This window comes from Candoia aspera, chromosome 4 (assembly GCF_035149785.1).
Source record: "Candoia aspera isolate rCanAsp1 chromosome 4, rCanAsp1.hap2, whole genome shotgun sequence".
In the NCBI taxonomy this organism is placed as follows: Eukaryota; Metazoa; Chordata; class Lepidosauria; order Squamata; family Boidae; genus Candoia; species Candoia aspera.
The window spans coordinates 32194431-32218913 of NC_086156.1; the positions used below are offsets into that span (position 1 = coordinate 32194431).

General features: G+C 37.1%; 1 pseudogene; it reads right to left on the bottom strand.

The window, feature by feature from the left end:
• Positions 1–23198: 23198 nt before the first annotated feature.
• On the bottom strand, positions 23199–23345 carry LOC134498123 (U2 spliceosomal RNA; annotated as a pseudogene).
• Positions 23346–24483: the final 1138 nt, after the last annotated feature.

Genomic DNA, 24483 nt, shown 5'->3' on the forward strand with positions numbered 1-24483 from the left:
CTGTTAAAAGTATACCTGCCATGATATCTGCAAACATTATCAAATTCTTTAACATATTTAGGATACCTGGATTAAACAACAGTATTCAGATTAAGACACCCTTAAAGAAGACCCATGGGATATAGATTTGCCATGGCTAACTGAACTGTATCCTATTCTTTCAAATGGGAAGGGCAGTGGAAAACTGGGAAGGAAGGGGAAAGAGTTGCCATGGTAACTGCACCCTATTGAGCATCAGAAGCGAGGGTTGTTGGTGTGCTGAGCATTGCCAGTGACATCACTGATAATGTCATCAGTGTATTGGGCAAAGCACCATCGTATCCATTCTACCACAGCACTATCCATTTCAATAGAGCTACTCCATTTCTGACAGAAAGCCCAAAGCCAATAGGCAAAATGGCCACACCCTAATTTAGCTAATATTAGGTAGCTGATTGAGAACCAGTTTAGTGATTAAGGCACCAGGCTAGAAACTGGGAGACCGGGAGTTCTAGTCCTGCCCTAAGCACGAAGGAAGCTGGGTGACCTTGGGCCAGTCACTTTCTCCCAGCCCTAGGAAGCAGGAAATGGCAAACCACTTCTGAAATCTTGCCAAGAAAACTGCAGGGACCTGTCCAGGCAGTCACCAGGAGTCAAGACTGACTTGAAGGCACAAACTAAATATAAATATATAGGTGGCTGATTGAATCCAACCACCTTGAAGCCCACTAAGGAAAGAATTGTTTTGTTTTCTTTTGCTGGAGCTCCCATTATATTCAAAGTATTGGAAGTTACTTAGGACTACCTTCAGCCAGATGTAAACTGGTACTGATATTCTGGGCTTCTCAGTCTGGATGCTGAACTTGTGTCTCATATAACTTGGCTTCTCTTTTGTCCTGTCCCTTTTCTGATTTTTCCACTGGCGTATTTCTCTGTTCTGCTATCTCTGGATCTCTGGAGCACAAAGTGAGGTCAGCCAACAAAAATGAATTTTATCCAAAAGAGATTTCAGTTGGCAGAAGGGAGCTTTGCCTCCTCCTAACCTCTCTAACCAGTACATTTTTGCATCCTAAATTAGGATCTAACTCTTTATTAGAAATGTAAGTAGGATTTTCTCATTTCCCTATCATTTCCTTATCTCCAACCTATAGGTTCCTTTAGAATATTTATGACCAATTGGACATTTTCATTCTCAGTGTTAACTGTTTAATATAACACTCAACTATTTTTACAATGAATTTTCAGCACATAGCTGTGGTTTTTGTACATTCCCCCGTAGTCTGTCAGTGATCCCATTGCTCAAATTACATGAACAGTACATTAGAATTTGTTATATTTAAATACTAAAATTTGTTTTTCAGAGTTTGAATACTTTGAGGTTTACCTCACTTTTTGTATCTCAGGCTGTCTTATTTAATCAGACTTGAATAAATACATCAAGCCTCATGGCAGACTATCTTACAGAAAAATACTTTTTGCTGGAGCACTTCAGTCAAAACGTTCTATGAAGATTCGACAGCCTGAATTTTTCATGAGATCTGAACTAAATATTGCTTGGCAATTTCTTTGTTATGATGATAACTATGCAATGTACTTTGAGACGAAAGTGACCCTGTTACGTGACAAGGTTGTTCAAATGGAGCATAGCCAGGAAGTTCTTTGTGAAGATATCAGCTGAGGGAATAGCAACAAACAAACAAATAAATAAATAAATATTATCACAGCAGCTACACATCTGCCAGCAAGCAGTGTTTTGTCAAGTTTGCCATCTGGGCCCTTCAGCAATCAATCCGGCCTCTTATGAGACTCCAGCTGTTTAATCCATCCCTTCAGGAAAAGAAAGGACAGAGATTAAACATGCAGAAAGATTGGAAGTAACTAATGCAGTCTTCTTCAACTTGGGAGCCTTCAAGATGTAGTATATCACTATACCCACTGGGGAATTTGTGTTCCTACTCCTTTGGATGTCTCTAAGTAGGAGCACCTGGAAGAGCATGTCCCTTCCATTCTGACATTCAATTCAAGACTCAGTTAGATTTTGCTATTTTACTAAAACTTGCTAAAATGTAGAGTGTAGAACTAGTATACATACGTGGTATGCAACAAAGAAGGAATGAAATCGGATTTTACCGAAGTGGAATTTTACAGTATACTGATTTGGGTTTCTAGTCATGGAAAATGTAAGACTTTTTTGTTTTGTTTTGTTCTAGAGAGAGCACATTTACTTGCACCCATATTAGGTTGTCCAAGATTCCTGCTAGACTTGTTCATCTATGATGCCCTCAACCTTGGCAACACCAGTGTGGATGGGAACAGGGTTGGTACAGAGAAGTGGTAAAACTCTTGAGTTTATCTGGGAAATCCAGAGTATGTACCACACTCCACAAAATAGAACAAATGGAAAAATCGTAATTTTTCCTCCTCTTTCTCCTCCTCATCTATCAGATGGAGAAAAAAGTGAACTTGATACCCCTCTTGTGAAGACATTAATTAAGTGATTTTTATACTGGTGATGGGGGAAATGGAAGTTATGCCAACTACACAAACAGATCACCAACAGGCTTGACGCCTTTATGCTGTTTTTGCTTTATAACTTACGTGTCTGCTAAAAGTTTCACCCTTATTGCATCCAAGGACTATTCATAGCTTTCTGTGTTGGAATTTTGATAAACCTCACAGCTGTGCTCTAGGTCCATCATATCAAAATTCCTCCTTCCTCCATTTTCTCTTTTGATCCTGATTCCCAAGAATGGCTTCGAAGCTTATTTCAGTATACTAAAGTCAGTGTGCTTCCACCCAACAGATAGAAAGTTTTGAGAAACTTAATTCCTTTCAAGGTTTTCTTTTTTTTATTTTTTTGACAAGCTCAGTCTCTTTCTCCTAAAAATCTCCTGTGATGCATTTCAATTAATTCCTTAGTTATCTCTTTATAACTCTGTAATTTAGTAAATGGACTGGGGAGTGGGGGCAGGTTGATTACATAATTTCATAGATTTTTGTTATGATTCATTGTATTAAGCTGCAGAGACTTTGATAAAAAATACCAGAGGTCTATAGCATGCTGGGCAATGAAAAAAATCTTGGCTAAGGCACTCTTGAAGATAATCTCTTTTGCTCTTCACCTGCCAAATTGTGTCAATGCCACTTCATTGCCAAGCTTTTATTGGATCAATTCCAACCATAAAAACACACATAGCCATATCATTTATGCAGAATCTTCTTGAAGAATGAATTGTTAGCATATTTTTAAAACATTCTCACCACTGTTTTTACCTTTTGCCCAATCTCAGTAGCTTAGTTTTTCAAATGCAACGGAACTGTCCTGTCTATTTTAATTTCCTCTATCAAGTCGAACAACATTTTCAGTGGAGCAACTCAGCTCAACTCCTTGCAGAAAATAACAGAGACTTGGGGCACAAGCTTTCCATGGAGTAGAATTGATTCCATTAGATGAAAAGAAAAGAAAAAAAATGAAATTCTAAAAGTTGTTGAAATTCTAAACTGTTGTTGATAGCAACCATTCACAAAAATAAATGTCATTGAAAAGACAAATATCCTGAGTAAAGAAGAAGAAGAAACTCTTACCCACGTTCATATCTTAGGAAACATGATTGAATTTCTTCATATTTTTCCCAGGCTAGTGCTGGAGATGCAACAGATTTAGCTTTCCCTGCTCTTCTGCTGTATTTTTTATCTAGTTTCATAGTATAATTCTACTTCTTTTGTGGAGTTCTTGGTGCTCTCTGAGCTTGGTTGTTTGGTACAGATGTTTCATTACCTGACTAGGTAATATCATAAGTGCCTAGTCAGGTGATGAAACATCTGCAAGCAGTTCAACTCCGGGCAACATATATTCTCTTCAATTGGATCTACTTCTTTTATTTACTCAGCTATTTGTCATTTTTCAGCATTCAGCTTTATTCATGAAACACTTTTTTTACTTCCTCTGAAGTTCTTTTACTCAAGAATCTTCACTTGTACAATGGAGGGTCATTTTTTAAAAAAAATTGCCACTTCATATATCAGATGTTTGTTAGATTAATAAAGATGATTTCCCTCCCTCCCTCCTCTCTTTTTCTCAATACTTAGATCCAACTCTGCGTGTGTGTGTTCTGGATATAATAAATACAAACTAAGTCAAAATAATTAAAACAAGGCAGATTGCCACTGATGCTGTGTGAATCCTAGAAATGCTTTAATTGAGTAAGAGGCGAATGTAATTAACATGCTAATTGTCTGCATGCTGAAGGCTGTTGCAAATGGCTTGAAAAGTCCTTCAGCGCAGTTTGTTTGTCTTCACTCTTAAGCAGGCGAGACAGTTCCCCCTCACAGCCTTGTTTACATTATTAATTTGCTTAGCAAACTTCTCTCCTCTTGTTTTGGATAGTTAGTGTGCACAGAAGGAGTGAAAGCCCTGTTTGGAGAGCACTTGTCAAGAGTGTTATTTGCTCTGGCTCAAGCAGATGAGCAGACACAATCAGACTGAAATGCAGGGGGTTCTCTCCCCCCCCCCTTCGTCTTCTTCTAGTCACATAATAGACCCTTGGCTTATCAAAGGCTCTTATCTGACTGGGGAGGAACAAAATCAAAGGTAAACTTCAGAGCTCATGGAATTAAAAGACAAATGAGATGTCATAATTATCAAAGTGGCTAATTTAGCAAATTAAGCCATTCACATAGGTGACATAATTGCTTGTCACAATCACTCTTTTTCTCATTAGCCTTCTTCCCATCAGCATGTATATTTGAGGCAACATCCTTTAGCACTGGGAAACAAACTCCTGACTGCTGCTATTGCTGTACTATTGCTATAATTTATGAAATAAATCCACAGGCATATATGCTTGCTTCACAGGGCTTATGGGGGAAAAAGAAACCTGGAGAGGATTCAGCCAGTTTGCTGAAACTTAAATAAATAATCACACTGTATTTAATAAACCCACCAGCATGCAACCCATTCATTTGGTTTTGTTGACAGAAATATCTTTTAAACGATTGCTTGACCATGACAGATGTTCTTTCAGTGGAGAAAAACCTGTGTTCTGCAATGGAGCTAGCGGGAGTGTACAGGGGTGGAGTGAAAACAGTCAAGATGGCTGCCATGACAACACAATCAAAGTCCTGTCCTTTTTACAACTCATATAAAAATGGGCTGGGCCTTTGATCGTGTGGTCCTGGTGGCCACCTTTTTCGAACCCCACCCCTAGACACCCCTGGGAGTTAGATGTCATGCTTTGTACTGTGAGAATTTCCATGTGCATAAGAGATTGTTTTAAAGGCAAATCTGTTCTGGAATTATGTAGAAAGAAGTATTTTCAAATGAGGGAAAAACTGCTGCAGCTCAGGCGTCGCCTTCATGGAACATACTATTTTTCTGCTTACCTGGCTAATGTAATAAATGCATACAATTGCCAAAGATCCTATTTGTGTCCCAAGAGTTCCAAATGCCTCATTTTTTCTGTTGCTATACAGACTATGTGTAAGGGTATGTGGGAATGACCTTGGGAGACTGGGCCCAGAGACACTGCCTAGGGAATGGTCAGATAAGAGACAGCATAGTCTGTAGCTGGATAGTGCACAGGGCAAGAGGCTCAGAAGGGACCCTTCCTAGTTTATTGGAGTGTAAAGGAGATGGCAGGAGATTTGTACTTTGAGACTTGCAAGATTCTGTTAATCTAGCCTTACAATAAAGTAGAATTGGCTCATCTGGTCGTGTTTCCTGTCTGGTCTACCTGGGAAGGCTGACACTGTGCTCCTGAGCTGCACTTCCCTGTATCCTATTTTGGGCTAATAGAACTTCCTTTTTTGGGCAATGGAATTTTCTCCTAAGTTAATCAAGAAGTATTGGTGTAGTATTAATAATGATCTAAACCAGCCTTTCTCAATCTTTTGATGCTGGAGGAACCCTTGAAATATTTTTCAGGCCTCGGGGACCCACTGCACATTCAGACTCAAATATAGGCCAAAAGTTACAATATTATTATATTCGTTTCATGTGTAGGCCTGCATAGATGCATTAACAGTGTTCTTAAACTGAAAATAAAGAATGAAACTTATCTCTTTAATGTGAAGTTGCCCAAATTTGAAATAATTTTTAAAATAAATTGTGATCTCCCAGGGAACCCCTAGTGAACCATGGAACCCTGGCTGAGAAACCCTGATCTAAACAGATGAGACAACTTTCCTAAATTTTGAGTGAAAGCAGAAATTACATTATCTTATGATTTCACTTGGCCAACCAAATAATATTTCATATGAGAAATGTGTGAAGTTTGTCTGAACTGCAACATTCTTTATTAGTCAGCAAGTGCAAAAATTATTAAGGTCAATTTTCAAGAAAGGAAATCTGTCTATATTGCTATGTGAATTTCAAGGCATGACATTGTAAATGGGCAAGGTTAAACATTTGGGATTAAAAACGTGACTGTGAGATTGATTAGGGTCTTACAGTCTTGTAAAGTTGGTGGAACCTAGCTGACATGACTTATAGTTTGCTGAATTCAGAGAGATTACATTGATGTCATTCATTTGAAGAGATAGTTTATCCTGAATGCATACAGTGAAGCTGTCATCTGTATGTTTCACAAATATTCATGTGGCTAACATGTTTGATTAGAGTAGCATCAGGACACAGCATTCAGTAGGTCAGATGTCCGAACTGTTATTATGAAAAGACAAAATCTGCCATAAAAACAACAACAACTTCAGCTGCCTTGGAAATAATGGTGCCATCAAAATCAGTTCCTGCCCATGTGTATTGAGACTGTTTTCTAAATTACATTGTATCTGTGATAACCTTCAATAATGAAGGGCTTGAAATTCTACACTAATAAAACAATAGTCTTATAACATCATAAAAATTAATAAATTTATTATGACATAAGCTTTTGTGATTCTAACAACTAGGTCAAGGGATGAAATACAAATTAATTCTGTGGCACGACATGCTTGAGATTGGAATGCATAATACTCTCACTTCTACACGTGGTTGGTTGTATGTGTATATGTGTATAACTATTACATATATTATTGGGGGCTAGTAGATAGTGACAATAAATTGTATATATTCTGTTATACAATTTATCGAAGGAAAAAACCGATTCGTTTAATTCACTTTTAACATTAAGTCAAAAAATTAAACCAATATATGGCTTAATAAAATGTATGAACTCAACACGAAAGGCAATGAAAATGAAATGTTGTGCCTAGGTTAAAGCATTTAGATTGGGTCATGTGATCTATGCATATTTTCCCCAGCTCTCCTTATTCTTTGGCTCACAGGTTAATTACGTTAGGTATTATTTCTATACTATTTTGGTTAATGTTAACCACGGTCTGTGCCTGATCAAGATCTGAAGCCAGGGTTTGAGGAAGGATACAAATCTGGTTTAAGCAGTGTTACATTTCCTAGAAATATACTACATTGGTAGTATGCTGTGATTATAAATATAGTTAGATTGATACAGTATCAGTTCTTTATATCGAGACTTTTCTTTCATTCTTAAGTTGCTCATTGAGGCTCCCATCAGTGTCATAGAAACTTAAATATTTGAATTGTTCTTTTGTATCTTAAGCCTTTAAATTTAGATAACTAAATAAATATATTTTAAATAAATACATTTTACAATAAAAGTTCTGTAATAAGATGCAGGCAAATATTTTCTCTAAGTATTTTCTTTTGGCACCCATTACCTACCACTTTCTTCTGTAGAAGCTTCAGATATTGTCTGGGTCAAAAACCACCCAGTATTCTATGCTGAATCCTGAATGACAGATCTTCATTCCTTTTGCAATATTTCCAGCATCTAGCATGGTTTGCTGCGGGCATATCCAGTACATGAATCTGCATAATGGAAGCTTGTGAATTTTTAAATGTGGCAAGTACAGGAAAGAACTTGTCCTAATCAGAACTGTTATGTCTGCTCAGAATTTTATTTTAATTGCTAGAGCTTTGGTATCATTGTTTTTGGATCACATCTACACTCCCTTTTACAGTGTAGCAGATAAGTCAACTGACTTTGGAGCATGCACATGTATAGCTCCTAGCTCTCTGGAAGATATCACTGTTTGGAAACATTCTGTCTACCAATTTATTGAAACAATAATTTAGAGTATTATATCTTTTTTCTTCTTTTCCTTTCTTTCTTGTCTTTTTTCTTTTCTTTCTTTCTTATTTAATTATCACTTCTCTTTTACTTTACTTTTACTTTACTTTTTCCTTAAATTTGTATTGTTTTTATTCTGTAAAAAATTATTTAATAAAAATTAATTTTTAAAAAAGAAACCATAATTTAGAGCAAACAGTAGGAAAGAAAACAGCTTGCAAAAATATTTTCTATGTTTACTGATTTGTCCCTGGGTTGTGGACCAAACCAAGAACTTGTCACTGGGAAGAATTTTAAATGCTTCTGATTTTCTGTAGATGCCCCTTTTTATCATGAATGTCACCAAAGGATATTGATATTGACACAGGTGTTACAAAAGACATTCTGTTTCCTTTTTTTGGATGGTTTTATAAATCCTTACCCTCAGCAGAATACGAGGAACTGAGTGTAGTCTCAAATGATTTGGGGTGTAGTGGAACAATAAGACTTTACACTGATTTGGATCATCAGCAGGCACTTTGCCATTCTGTGCTCTAAACACTTTCATTTTGAAAATTAAATACTGTTTTGTACTGTAGAAAGCAACTTTAAAAAAAAGAATGAAAAACAGATTACATTGGTTTTCAGATTACATTGGTTTTCATTATTGTCAGGCCTTTCCCAAAGTCCTTTGGCTGATGGATATCCACCCAAACTCCAGGTTGCATTTAACTCCTAATGCTTTGTTGGCTTTCCCTCTCTCTCTCTCTCTCTCTCTCTCTCTCTCCTCCAATGACTCTTCCCCAGTCATGTGACAAGACAACTACTTGCATAGTGCCACATGATTGCATCCATACCTGCAGCAGGTGCACAGTAGCACAGTGTCCAGCTAAGTGCATTCTCTCAAAGGCTGTCCATCTCCCCCTTTCCCCACATCCACCTCCCTTTCCCAAGCAAGTTCCAAATGCCAGCCAGAATTCATGATCTCTTGCAGCAGGCTTTTTCTCTAGGACAGTGTTTCTCAACCTTGGCAGCTTGAAGATGTGTGCTGGCTGGGGAATTCTGGGAGTTGAAGTCCACACATCTTCAAGCTGCCAAAGTTGAGAAACACTGCTCTAGGATAGCCACCTCCCATCCAAATCATGACTATCTCAATCAGTCTGGGAGAGTTGGCAGGTATGCAATTAGTCAAAGAATTCATGCATTTTGAAATATAGAAGCATTTGATAAAACCCCAAAAGTCTGACTAAAAGAATAAAAAGGAAATTTCATTGGCATCAACTTTTAAATTAGTCATTTTTATGGTCTTGTTGTTATTATTGTTACTTTTCTTTGCACTGTTAGACATCAGAAAAATCAGAATGAATTTTGCTGTTTCCGAAAAACTACAGGAAGCCATTTCTTTGGAATGTATCTCACAGCTACGATGCATATTATCGAGACAGCCCTTTTACAACCATCTGCCTGTTTAATTTGTACTAAGAGTCCTTTATTTTAGCATTTTTATTTATTAAAGAAATGGTATATGCCACTTTTTATTTTCATCAAAAATCCTGAAGAGGCTTGTAATAAAGTAATAATCAAATCCTATCAAATCCATCACTCTAAATTAAAATAGTAATATATCATTATTACCATAATTAAGAATACCTGGCAATACTACCCATTAAGGTAATGTCCTGGCATGGCCAAGGGGAATACTTAAGTAATATTACTGCCTTCCTCCATACCACTGCTAAATACCATCAGTAAACCAGGGTACAGTCAACAAGGCATCCTCTAAAGATTCCTCTGCAAAATGTTAGGACCAGGGCAGGAGGGCCTATGTAGCAGATTTTCTACCGTAAATTACCATGAAGAGTGCTCAGTCTGAATTGGAAGCCTGCCAAGAGTCCCTGCTGCTTTTATCATGCTCTTCTTGCAGTTCCTATGTTGTTTGGCCTTACCATATTTGGAGTAAGGATATACATGTCTGTAATGAATCTGGCACGCCTGTCAGCCTTGTGAGGTACTCCAGACAGGAAGCATGCCCAGATGAACTAATTCTACTTTATTGTAAGGTTACATTAATAGAATCTTGCAAGTGTGAAAGTACATTTCTCCTCCATCGCCTTTAGAGCCCAAGAAACTAGGGAGGGTCTGAGACATTTGCCATGCCCATATTCCTTCTGAGGGCTAAGCTGCTTCTTATCTGACCATTGGCTCTTGGCTGTGGCTCTTTCTCCTGTCTCTGAAGGTCATTCCCACATACCATTACACACCTTCTCTGCAGTGGCACTTTCTCTGCAGTGGCGAGAAGGCAGATTCCATCTCTTGTGGCTTTTCATAAACAACTAAAAACCTGGCTTTGCCACCTCGCTTGGGGCAGGAGGGGGAGTAATCACTCCTGAAGATGGTTAGTGCCCTAAATGGCCTCTTAGATATATGTGAGCAATTTTCCAACTAGCCTTGTCATCTGTATTCATTTGCATATTATATTTGTATTTATATTTTTATGGTATTTTAATGTTTTTTCCTGGTTGTAAACCACCCAGAGTCCCCCCTTTGCGGGGAGAAGGGCAGTGGCAAAATTTGATAAATAAAATAAAAATAAATTACAACACCTGATGTTTTAAATCATTTACCTACCTGGTTAAAAGGCACTTGTCAAGTTGCATGCCCCTAAGTCACATCTCATTCAATGTTTCTATTTTTATTGTTTTCACTAATTAAGCTGCCTTTCAGGTGAGCATGACCATCTCCAAGGGAAAGAGTCACCCCACCCATGCCAGTTCTCACCCTAAAGTAAATTCTGGCGCTGATTGCTTTTTTCTTCAATCATCTATTCATTCTCTCTCTGTACTTCACTTTTTATTTTCACCAGAAATACCAAAGAGGCTTGTAATAAAGTAATAATCAAATGCTATCAAACCCATTGCTATAAATTAGGAAACTAAAATAACACTAGAACAAGACTACCTGGCAGCTGCTGCTGCTGCTGCTGCTGCTGATGATGATGATCATGATTGCCTCTTCATCCTTGAGAAAAAGAAGCTCTTCTGAATGGCTAAAGAATCCAGAAATAAGGAAACTCACGATAGTAGCTTGATGCTCAGTATAAATTCAAGTAGACCAGACTTTAAGTTTCTGTTTTCTATTATTATGCATCCATTGACTGCCTTCATTCATTACTCTGTTTTATTCTTCCTTTAAAAGATTATTTGTTTGGATTTGGGGGCATATTTTAAGTGTGTCAGCACACTGCCTGTATCTTCTAATTGGTGGGGTGCAGGAAGCAGTGTGTTGGTGGACAAAGGTATGTGATGCCTCCTTAATTGTTTAAAGCAGGGGTCCCCAACCCCCAGGCCACAGACCAGTACTGGTCCATGGCCTTTTAGGAACCGGGCCGCTCAGCAGGAGGTGAGCAGGGGGTGAGCGAACGAGTGAATTTACAGCCTGAGTATTTACAGCCGCTCCCCATCGCTCACATTACCGCCTGAGCTCCGCCTCCTGTCAGAGAAAGCAAGCCCATTGACTGCTATCTCCAAACGGCGCAAAGAAAAAAGAATAAAAGGTCAGGAAAAAGAGGAAGTGCTTGAATCGTCCTGAAACCTTCCCCCCCATCTGTGGAAAAATTGTCTTTCACAAAACCAGTCCCTGGTGCCAAAAAGGTTGGGAACCACTGGTTTAAAGAATGCTTGGGTTGATGTTAGAGATGGCTGGGTTGTGGGTGCCAATGTGTTTGTAATCTTTTTTCTTATCTCATATCTTTAATTGCTTTGCCTTACTAATTATTCCTCCTTTCTGCACTTCGTCTAATATTGATTATCCCAAAAGAGACAGTATGACAGGCATGATGTGTGTACATAGTGAACTATGTTTAGAGATACTACAGCATTATTGTGATTGTTGTTGTTTGTTGTTGTTACTAGTAATCCAGGTGCAATCAGTCATGTGACCTCCCAGAGTTAGTATGAAGAGATAGGTTGAGGCAAATTATTTACTAGCTTGGACAGAACTGGACCTAAGTTTATCCTGAATTAAATTTGCAGAGTCTGGTCTGATTCACATGTTTAGAGTAGGCAAATGTGAAAATTGTAACTCCATATACTAAGATACAGCACAATTTTGTTTCCCTGTTGGAATAGGACCATTGATTGTGTATCAGTTTAGTGAAGATTGTATTCTGAATCCTGTTTGCAAATTTGCACCTGGTAAGTAAATGACTGATTTATTGATTGGTTGATTGATTATGTGCCATCAAGTAATTTTTGACTCCTAGTGACCACATAGATTTTCTCCAAGTCGATGATCAAAGTAAAAATTTATATGGAGATATAAATTGCATATACAACATTTCTACACAGCTTAAATGTACTTTGTAAACATTTAGAAATAGTTCTAAATAATATGATGGCATAATCTTGTTACATCATCCAGGTCTGTGTATTAAAACAAAAATTCTCCCTGATATATCAGAATCATGTCAGTGAACCCAATACCGATGCAGTCATATTTGCTGAAGCCACAGACAGATTACTGAGTGCAAACCAAAAGGATAGGCTGGAAAGCTTTCTGAAAAGGCCTAACCTTTAACAAGTTTTAAAAAAACACCCAACTTTTTTACATTATTGATGAATATGAAATACATCACATAGCAATGTTAGAAAAAATCAGTTTTGTTAAAAATCAGCAAGTATCCATGCTTTGGTTACATATGAAAACTGTAGGAATATAAAGCTATTTTATAAATTGGCAAAATGTTGCAGAGATACTACAGCTAGGAATAGATACAATATTCAGAAATAATCTATAAATTTCCCTATCAGTACAAAAAGGAAGAGGTTTGTCTGTGAGACCATGGTGTGTTCAAGCCTCCATAAAACTGACACCACTGATCATCTAGTGAGGAGACAGAGAATAGATTGTTAATATCCTAGTTCGTTTGCCTATATTTCAATAGTATCATCATTATCATTTGGCACACAGATTTTTGTTCCTGCAAGCAAACTTGGCTACTAGCCATCTCATATTATTTATGATGACCCTAGGACATGTATAAACAAATGGTTTAATTGTATAAATACATTATTTAATGGAAGATAATATCTTTCTAATTTGATTGCCCTATCATAGAATTATTTAAAACATTTTGCATTCATCTGTCAAAATTATTGCACATATAACTTATATTTTAGGCAAATAATTAAACAAATTAATTTGTAAAGCAATTTATCACAAGGAAGAAAGAAACTGTATTATTTTCTCAGGCTGATATTATTATTAGCTCATGCTGTTGTTGTTATTATTAGTGTTATTATTTGCTTACACTGATGTTATGCAGATTATAACTGAGTAAAATTCTTAATTAAATTGCTTATCTTTACTGTTTTCTGGTTAGCTAAGTCCAGGAAATGCATAATAAAAACATCTTTCATTAAGAAATAAATAATGATTCCTTTTGTTTTTAGCCTGAATGAACGTTATTTTTTTATTAAAGGCTTGAAACATGGAAAAATATGATGTAGATAAAATGCTGGCAACTGGATCAAAACATGAGCATTTTGTTTTGTCCCTGAAGAAGCAAAAGCAAAGACTGAGACAAAGTTGAAGGACCCAGCTAGGTCAAACTGGATGGCAAGGATAACCATCTATCTTGTGGTGGCAAACTGCCATTGACTACAAATACCAATGCCATCTGGCTTGCTGTCAGTGGTGGCAAAAAATCAACTTAAGATCAGGTTTCAAGAACAGGTGGCAAGAAGCATTTGTTACATGTGCTTCTGACAGATCTGGTTCACCTGGACATTCACTCATTGTTCCATGTTGTCATTGGCTTTTGACCCAGTGCAAGTTAGCCAGTGAGCTCCAAGAGAGAGAGAGAAATAAAACCAAACTTCAGCCATTATAAAGAATGAAAACTGGGATGCATTAGCAGCATGGACAAAAGGGGAGAGGAAAGGCCAAAATCAGGATAACAAAGGAGCATGTCAAACAATGCTCAATGTAATGAGTTTAAGGTAGTTATGTCATTCACACAAGGACCATATAAAAGTCTAGTTGGCAAATGTCCAATTCTAGCAATCATATCTAAGAGTTGGATGAAGAAGAGAAATTCAGGCTCAGTCCCAGCAAGATGGAGTGGTTGTAGGTTCAGAAACTATCTGACTCAAAGGACATTCCATCTTTGATTCTGGATGGGTTGTTCTCCCCGATTACAAACTAGTCTGTAATCCTCCTGGACTCACAGCTCCTGCTTAAAGCACCTTTGCACATCATTATCTGGCATATCAACTATGACCTCTTCAGGAGCAGGAGGCCCTTCTCACAGTCCCTCATGTCTTAGTCACCTCCTGCTTGGACTGTTTCAATGTGTTTTCCATGGAGCTGCCCTTGAAGACCACTCAGAAGCTACAGCTGCTCCAGAATGCAGCAGCTCAAGTATTTATGGGCATGCCTGGGTTCACTCATGTAACGTTTCTCCATTGGAAGCTGCACTGGTTACCTTTTGGCTTCCAGATTCAAGTCACTGGTTGTCACCTTTAAAGTCTTTCATGGCTCAGGACCTGGATATCTGTGGGACCATCTGCTCCCCAAAACATCTGACTTTCTAATTATATTGGAAAAGAGTGGGCTCCGTCTCTTAAATAATGTTATCTACAGAGTTCTTGGAAGTGGGCCTTCTCAGTTGCTGCCTCCCTTCTCTGTAAGCACATCCCTCCTGGATATTTGTCTTATTCTAACACTGTTGGGATTAAGGAAAGCAATCAAAACCTGTTTATTTCAGCATACCTTTAAAAGGAGATTGAGAGATTCCTCATGTATGCATATTCAATATATTAGTTTTTCTGGCTCTTCTGCATATGAACATTTTGTTTTTAATTTGTTAAAGTTGCTAACTGTTATTTATTTGCAGGTAGAATGTTAATCCTGTTTACATATGGTAGGTTTGTAAGCCTGTCAATAATTGGAGTAGTATATAAGCCTAGTAAAATAAAATAAATAACAATACATGGAGAACTTGCAGTGTCTCAGGATAACTGGAAAATAAGGGATATAATGTTTACTTTGCAAAGGCAAAAGAGGATGATTCTGGAAATGACAGGACAGTTGTCTTGATTGCCACCAACTGGAAGATATTAAAATAATCAATAAAGAATTCCACTGTAATCAAAAAGAGGAATCTGCATACATAAATTGACTCAATGTATGGTGGTCTGGCCAATTAGCAGCCATTCTCTGATTCCATTTCCACTGTGTGAAATACCCTGGGGTGGATGTGAGCACCTTGTTTGATTACCTCTTTACTATTCTTACATCTCCTCCCTGGCCTTTGCTGTTCTTGACATGGAAAAACTAATCCAGGAATGCAGAAAGTGTTGTATTTAGTGTCCCCCTCCATCACCTGTGTGTACCTATGCAACACAAGCACTCATGACAGGAGTATTTCAATATGATGAAAGTAAAGCAGTTAAAAGACTTTGTTAGTCTGATACTTTTGAATGTTTTGGGCCTCTATGCCTGTAACTGAAGACCTGAACTGCAATATACCTGGAAAGACCAGAATAAAGCAGACTATTTTATTACATGAGAAACAAAAAGAATTGTCAGAGTATTAGTCCATCTAGCTCAGTACTGACTCCTCTGGTTATCAACTAGAGAATAAACAAACCGTTGACAGTGAAAATCCTTTTCAGCTTGGAAGTCATATACAGTATGCATACATACATAATACACATCACAATATTTCCTTTCAAGGTAAGCAGTGATATACCAAGCAAAAAAAAAAAAAGGGTAAGAAAGAGTTAGTCAAAGAAAAGGAGAAAAGGAAATGAATCTAAATCTAATTTACATCTGCATTATTCACTATTCCTTTCCATACCTTTCCATTTTTCCACACCAACCTTGCTTCCACTACATGTGATAAAAGGTGAAAGGTCCCCTGTGGAAGCACCTAGTCATGTCTGACCCTTTGGGGGGGAAGCTGCTTTCGCGATGTTTTCTTGGCAGACTATAGCGGGGTGGTTTGCCATTGCCTTCCCCAGTCGTCACCTCCACCACACATTCCACTACATACCTACTCCAATTTACACATTGCCTTTTGCTCTTTAAAATTCGCTCTTTTTGAGGATCTCAGTAGCCCATACAGTCATGCTTTTTCGGTTTCACCCTTTCTCTTGACCCAATCACTTTTCCTTTAGATATTCATTCATGACTGATTCATTCTTGACCCTATCTTTTCTTGTTTTACCACCAAAGGTCTTGAGTGAGGCATTCCCACAACATTCAACTGTATGATTCAACTGATATATCTAACCCTCAGTTCCATATAGCCAAACGGGCAGAAGAACACTCTTTTACACAGCCATATTTTGCTTCTTTCCATGAATGTTCATTCTTTGCAACAGATTACATACTGCTTGCTAACTTTATTTCAGTACTTATATGTCTTAAAATTTCTCTATCAACTTTTTCATCTTTAATAAACGTTCTGTAAAGGTACACTGATTCATCTACTTGCTCTGTTTTTGTTTTGGGTTTTTGGGTTTTTTTTTGCTATGAATGTATAAACTGCAGAACTTCACTCCTTTTTTTCCTCTCAATCATGAGTTACTTTGGATTTATACATGATCAATACTCCTCACTGAACCTATTATTCACTGCAAATCATTTGAATTCTCAGCCAACACAGCATCAATTGTGCAGAAAAATACACACACATTCACATCCCCAACCACATACCACGTACCACAGACATTCTATATACATTTATTCATAAATATATTAAATGATCAAGGGGACATCACTGACCCTTGTCTTACTCCTTGTCCAATGCTCAACCATTTGTGAAACATTCCATTTATTTTCATGCATGTTTTATTTCTATCACATACCACTCCTTTTCAGCAACCAATTTTCATCTCTATATTAATGCAAAACTTTCCATAATTCAAGCCAATTCCTTTTATAATATGCTTGCTCTAAATCAACAAACACAGAGAGAAACCAGTTTGGTCTAGTGGTTAAGGCACCAGGCTAGAAACCAGGAGATCGTGAGTTCTAGCCACAGCTTAGGCATGAAAGCCAGATGGGTGACTTTGAACCAGTCACTCTCTCTCAGCCCAACCCACCTCACAGGGTTGTTATTGTGGGGAAAATAGGAAGAGGAAGGAGTATGAGGTATGTTCCCTGCCTTGAGTTATTTATAAAAATAATAAAGGTGGGATTAAAAACACACACAATAAAGTTTCACACAGTCATGTATTTCTCAGTGACTTGCTAAAGAGCAGAAATCTGGTCTGCACATCGGCTGCCTGGCATAAAGCTGCACTGAATTTCCCAAATATTGTTCATTGTCATTTTTCAGGCAGTATTATACCATACAATTCCCAGATTCACTTAACAAACTGATCTTCCTTTTGTTTCTACATTGACTCTTGTTATTTTTTCCTATATAGAGAACAATCATACCATTCTTCTAAACATCAGGCATACTTGCAGTCTTTACACACACATTAAACAAGTGGCACAGCCACTCCATAAGCAGACTAAACTGTATTTTAACATTTCTCCACAGTAGCATCTATGCTTGTATCCTTACCATTTTTCAATATTCTCAAAGCGTTTATGACTTTCTCTTTATCATTTATCCCTTGGACATTAATTCCTATAGCATTCATTTCAGTTCTGCTGTTTGACATATCATCCAAATGCAAATATCTCATTCTTCATATCAGTTTTATCCCAAATTATTTCATCACTTTTCTTTTTAATTCCATTCACTCTGCTGGAGGCCCCTTGTTTAGCCCTTTTCACCCACTTCCAATTTTTTTTCTCATCAAAATCACTTTGCATTTTTCCACGTCTTATAATCTTAACCATCCCTTGCTCTCTATCACTATTTTCTTTGTAATTAGCCTTTTCTTTATATAGATCCAATATACAATAACTTTCTCTCATCCTCATTTTTATTCTCTATCCACAGTCTCTTTCTTCTCATCATTACAGCAACCATCTTTTTTCATATTTCCCATGGAGACACACTTTGGTCTTCACTGGAAGTTCTGCAACTTTTCACTTTGTTCCAAGCAGCTTCTTTACATCTACTGTCTATTACTTTTCAAGAAAAGAAAGGGCTTGTACTTTCTGTTCCTGCAAGTGTTCCACTTTTACTTTAAGGTTTTGTTTTGTTTGTGGCTTTTTTTTTTTTGCTTCTTTTTTTCTTCCATGTCCATTATTTCCCCAAGATCCAGTCTTGATGCAGTCTAATAATATGATATTCCACAATCAGCTTGTCACTCCTGGGTCTTTCACTTGATATCTTAGCCTTTCATAATAAATCAGTAATGTTTTTCAGTTCATTCTATTTATACACATTAATAGATTTATGCTTAAACCATGCATTCAAAACAAACAGGTCTTTGAGCAGATACTTAACTTACCATCTTATATATTCTTGGCTCTTCAAATGGCTCACTTTTTATACTATCTTACTTTGTTCCTCCCCACACAAACACACTTAACAAAATATTTTCCTCCTCTGGATTGTAGTGATGCAGATTATTTCACAGTTTTTGCCAAAACTCATGTCTGGTTCTATTTATCATCATTTACTGGAGTGTAACTTGCAGCTATCACTAACCTATGAATTCCTACAATAATCAATTCATATTTTTGACATACCATTTTAGCATTTTCATTCATAATTAAATCTACTTTCCTGCATGTATTCATCTCCACAAAATCAGACTACATTTAGATCTGTTTTATTCTTTTCCTTTCTCTTAGTTTCATAAATACACAACATATCTCTTTTTTCTTTCATTAATTAATGCTCTTACCATTTACTCTTCTTATATTCTGATTTGCAGACTTCCATGTGCCATGACTGAAATTAGATGGGCCCATGGATAATGATCTTCACCACCCAGAAAGGCTTTGGTCAATCAAAGGTTTTCACTTTTTAATAAGATATGGAAAACATGAATATCTACCACATTTACCACCCCAAGCTCTACCTGTGCCATATGCAGCATTCCCTGCAAACAGGAAGGATAATACTGGTCAATTGTGGCACATTTTGGGAAGAATTTCACAACTGCAACCAAAGCCCACTTTTACACCAAACATCTTCATGCTATTCTGTACAAGCTAGGATCTCTTATCTAGAAACTATCTTGCAACCAATGTATTGTTGACCAGCATCCCGCTGACCAGGAGGTTCTTGCACACACACCTAAAATGCCACTAGATACTATAATACAGTATTCCATTGTAGTTGTCTCTCTGTATATAGATACCATGTTTTTTATGTTTTTAACACAAACATATTTGAGTCTGTAAGACTGCAGTTTGCCATTTAGCAGAGTGAGATCCTTCAAACAAAATATCCTGGAGAGCAATGGTAATAGCCTTCTTGCTGAGAAACTCTTGAACTTTTAGATTACAACAATGAGCCAGATTTCAAAGAGCCTTGAGCATCCTCACCACCAACTTTCTTGAGTGGAAAGCAAGAACAGAGCTTTCTGCCATCCAAGTAGTTGGTAGAGGAGTGAGGATTGAACCTCATCTGAATGCTTAAAAATACAACATGTAGCTGGTGTTAAATCTGAGTGTGCTCTAAGCTGTGGGAACTGTTACCTATTTATTTCCATTCCTGGTATTGGAGGATAATGCTCTGTAGGCCACACGGTGAGTCCCTGGTTTCCCTAGGCCAGCCAGTTATTTCACAGGAAGTGTTGAAGTAAGTTTCAGCTGCCATTCCTATCAATTTCTGTGCCTGAGATGAGGTGGTCAGCACCATCTTGACATTTCACACAGAACATTCCCTTGTGTCAGTCCTGCATTCAGACTGAGTTGCATTTTTAGTATATCTTTAAGAAGTTGGTCTCATTCAGAATCAAAATTAATAAAGTAGAAAAAATAAAGAATATTAAATAGAAGTATATCTGAACTTTGAAATTTTATCCATCAAAGTATTCTGCATTAATGGTATCTTCTATTAATATTTTCCCCCTTTTTATTCCTTTCACTCTGTTTCATTCTAAAAGACAATCGTTGTTTTAGAGCTATTATATAGAGCAAATGAGTATCTAAATTCTGTTGGCGTAAGAACAGATGTGGAGCATTAATGGAAGAATGAATTAATATAAAACAAGTTCCAAACATTCTACTTATTTTGTCCTTGCTGAATGTATAAAAATGAATTGCTTTCTTATTTACTAACTTTTCATTTAAGATCAAGAAATCTTGGAGAAAAAAATTCCTATAGGATTCATATAAATAAAGTTGGCAGCTGAGGAAAGGAATATCATACGATAATCCTCAGCTTAGCTATTAACACATTGCCAAAATATGTGGCTGATGGCTGTTCTGGTATTAAAGAGATTACACTTTGCCCTCAGCCACACAATAGCAATCTTTCAGTACATCCTGGGGGATAATTGGATGGGATTTGGTTGTTCACTTTTAAAACTGAGGTGTGTTTTTAATGTCTCTTTAAAAAAAAACTTGATGACTCATATTGACACACAACTATGCCTTAATGCTGTCAGATTTTTAATTTCAGAAAGTGTAAACATGGCTGGGTTTTGAAGGTCCTGAACCAAGGATATCGCCTCATTTTCCGTGGCATGATAATATAGCCGGTCCTCCCTCTCCACATAAAATGCAGGGACTTGACACAAACAAACTGCTCCATAATCTATTTCATGCAGACCAATTCAATCAAGCACCTCTAGCAATTATTTTTTTGGCTGATAACCATTTCACCTGTATTTTGTTCCACTGACATGGAAAACACTGCAGCCAATTGTCCCTATTACAGTTCCTCTATTTCCCCCTAGTGCACTTCCATGGGGGGAAGATGTGAGCATGGAGTGTACTTAACTGCCAGCCTGAATGGCTCTGTAATGTAGCTTCAGCATGGCATAAATTAAGCTGTCATTTTTTTGGCAGCAAGTGCAGAGAGGCGATTTTCCTGTACTGTAACATTTGAAACAACAATTTTCTGGCTGCAGAACTAACTGACAGATCTGTGTGATACATGCTTGATGTGGGTGCTCCGAGTGGCTACAGCTGGAAACAGCCTTGGGGGAAAAGTATTGTCTTTAGGAGGAAATCAAGCTTGTAGCATTTCCTAGTTTTTCCAAGGGCCTGCCATTCAAACCATTTAAGAAGATTTAAAACACACACACACACACCCCTACACCTACACACACACATTCCCCTCCAGCTTCCAATTTATTAGGCTTTGCAAGACGTATGCAAAACGAGCTTCCCTATATGCAACCCGCTATTTTTGATCACAGTGCAGCCGTTGTATCCATTAGCAAGATTGCTCACAGAGGGAGAGAGAAGGCCACTAGGTTTTATTGGCCTGTGTAATGAGATGACAGACTGAGTAATAGCTTGGTTTTTAGAAGTGGGCTTGGAATTCTTGGCAGTTTTCAGTTGTACGGAGAAGGAAGACAATTATCAGCAGCTATCAATGGAAGGTAGAAGAGAGTTGTCCCTTCACGAAGAGTTGGGGAGATCAGTTTTCCACGAATAAAAAGCAGTACCATTAATTTGTATACATGTACTTATTTATTAATATTAATCCAAAATTCCATTTCCCAAGAATCCTAGGCAAAAATTATCTATCTATCTATCTATCTATCTATCTATCTATCTATCTATCTATCTATCTATCTATCTATCATCTATCTATCTTCTATCTGGGAAATAGAAGGAATTGCTGGCTGGGGTGTTCTGGGAGTTGAGATCCACACAGCTTAAAGTTGCCAAGGGTGAGAAACACTGTCCTAGACCAACTATTAAGAGCTGAGTCCTAATATCAAAAAATATTGATTTAATCACTAAGTTCCTATTTTTAATTTAGCTAATGTATAAAAAGTGTGTGCCTTTCAGGGAGGGGGAAGACTCTTCCAGTATGATTTCTATACTAGGAGTGGGCAGCCAATGCCTCCTCCCAAAATCATTCCACTGACATTTTTGGGAAAATGTCTGAAAGCGGCAATGGGATTTTCTGTGCTGTTAAAAAAAAATACAAATAAAATAATGCTGTACAGTAAATAAAACCCTCTTCTTCAAACTTTCAAACCCTCTTTTTAAATAAAAAGTAGAGTTTTAATCCTGCCCTTCTCAGTGATGTCACCAATTGACTACCATACATGAAACATTGTTCAGTGACCCCTCCCCCTTAAAAATAAACAGGAAAATTCTTCCATCCCATGCTGTTTAACATATATTACGTTAAGATTCCCCGGCCAGACTTTCTCTAGACTCGATTAATTCCCTGCTAGCATGCCCAAAGAATTTTGTAGTTCTAGACTGCTTTAGATTTTCTGATTTAATGTTGTATGGAATAGAGAGGACAAAATCAACAGCTCGAGGTGGGGAGAGGGTGTCAAAGTCAGCAAGATGACAGACTTTTTGATGCAAGCCCCACCCCTATTGCACATATGTCACAATGTTCCATCTGCCAATTTTCTAATTTTTAACTCCACCATCCTGCAAATGCCACTGGACAAAACATTACTTTTTCACAATTGTTTCACTACGGTACTGAATGAAGTGGTAACTATGATGTTTTCAGAGATACTAATTTGCACCCACTATTCATGACACTATTTTTTAAAATTAGATTTCTCATGGTAAATTTGTTTTTGCTCTTTATATTGCTCTCAGGATCATTCATAAATAACTAATCCAGTTTGTAGTGCTTTGATTTACAGATAATTTTTAATTTTTAAAAATCAAAGTTTTTTTGGAAATCTTATTTGCATGCTTCCATCTTTATGATCATATATTTTGGCATTGGCACATAGTTTTATTACTTGCAAATCAAGATCCTTCTTAATTATTCCTCTGGGAATTTCTGTTAGCAGATGCTGACAACTATGTAGCCAGTTTTCTTTGTTGTTTGGTCAAAAGGTTTCAACCTGGGTTTAGGATCTGTAGACTTCAAATCCCAAAATTCCCCAGTGAGTATCGCTGACTGGGGAATCCTGGGAGTTGCATTCCACACATGTTAGAGTGGCCCAGGTTGAGAAACCCTGGTCTAAAGACTCAGGCCATAGTACTCTAATTTGAAGGAGTTCCTTTGATATCAAGTTCATGCCTACATTGATTTTTATGACCTTACTATTAATTTTAGGTTCCATTTAGACTCAAGATTGTAATCAATGTGATTAACTGGAATAATAGAATATAAAAATTCTTACGGTACTTTCCCACCAGCTGGAAAGTTAAAATATAATAAACATACCCTTGATCTTAGCCAAAAGGCTGAGAAGCGATATATAATAATACATAATATAATATAATAAACATATAATCCTAAACCACCAGTTAAAAGTGCTTGAAAAATCAATTACTTTTTCAGTGTCAAAAAAGAGACCAAGACAAAAAAATGATATGTGAAAATTTTGGATATCAAACATACTAATTCAACACAAACCAAGGATGAGTTAAAAGACACTATTCTAACTTGATCAACCAAATTCCTTATATGTGAACATTTTCATGTTCACAGTAGAATAGTAGTAGTATGGTAACCATCCCCACATACAGTTGTATATGTTCATAATAACTCTTTTTAACTTTAAAAATTATAATGGCCTTTATTCCATTTATTTCTTCAAGATGGTATACAATCATGTATCACTTAGGTTAGCTATTTTCCCATTTACATGATGAATGAACACAGATCATTCCAAAACTCAGGAACGTTGTTACTAATAGGAAATTGAAAATGCCTATATTGAATTATCAGAAATGCTTTATTTGTATTACAAATAATTACATCATAGGGGTGTCTATCAATTTTTAATGAATGTGTATATTACCAAGGCCTCAATATAAATCTCTATTTGAGATCATTGTAGGCGATGCAATATTTATGAAATAAAAAATGGTAAGCTTAAGCACATGAAAATAGTAAGTAAAGTTTTAGTTTTAAGTAAAACTAAAAAGTAGAAATTACCCCTAACTAAAATTTGGTAATTAATAAATGTAATGTTTGGTTAACCCACCCACTTACCCATTTTAAAATGTTACATTATTTCCTCCACAGCTTTGGCAATACTCTAGTTAATCATAGGCACAGGCATCTAGTAAAACCACAGTGATGTCCCTTGTGTCATGATGTCATTGTGCAAATGATGTAAATTGTGTATGTTGTGTCAAATTACATCATTTCTACTGTCCTAACAACCAGGAAACACGCTGAGACAAGGAACTGGTCTCTAATGCTTTATTGCTAGTACATAACAGGAATCCTAACAAACTGAAGAAGCGTGGGAAAAACCCAGCCATATAAAACCCAAAGGTTAAGGCGGTCCCGATCTGTGTCTCTTTGAATGGCTGCCCAATTCCTCAGTGCTACGCATGTGCTTAACAGTCTGGATGGGAGCCCCCTGCTCGCCATCCTTACTCA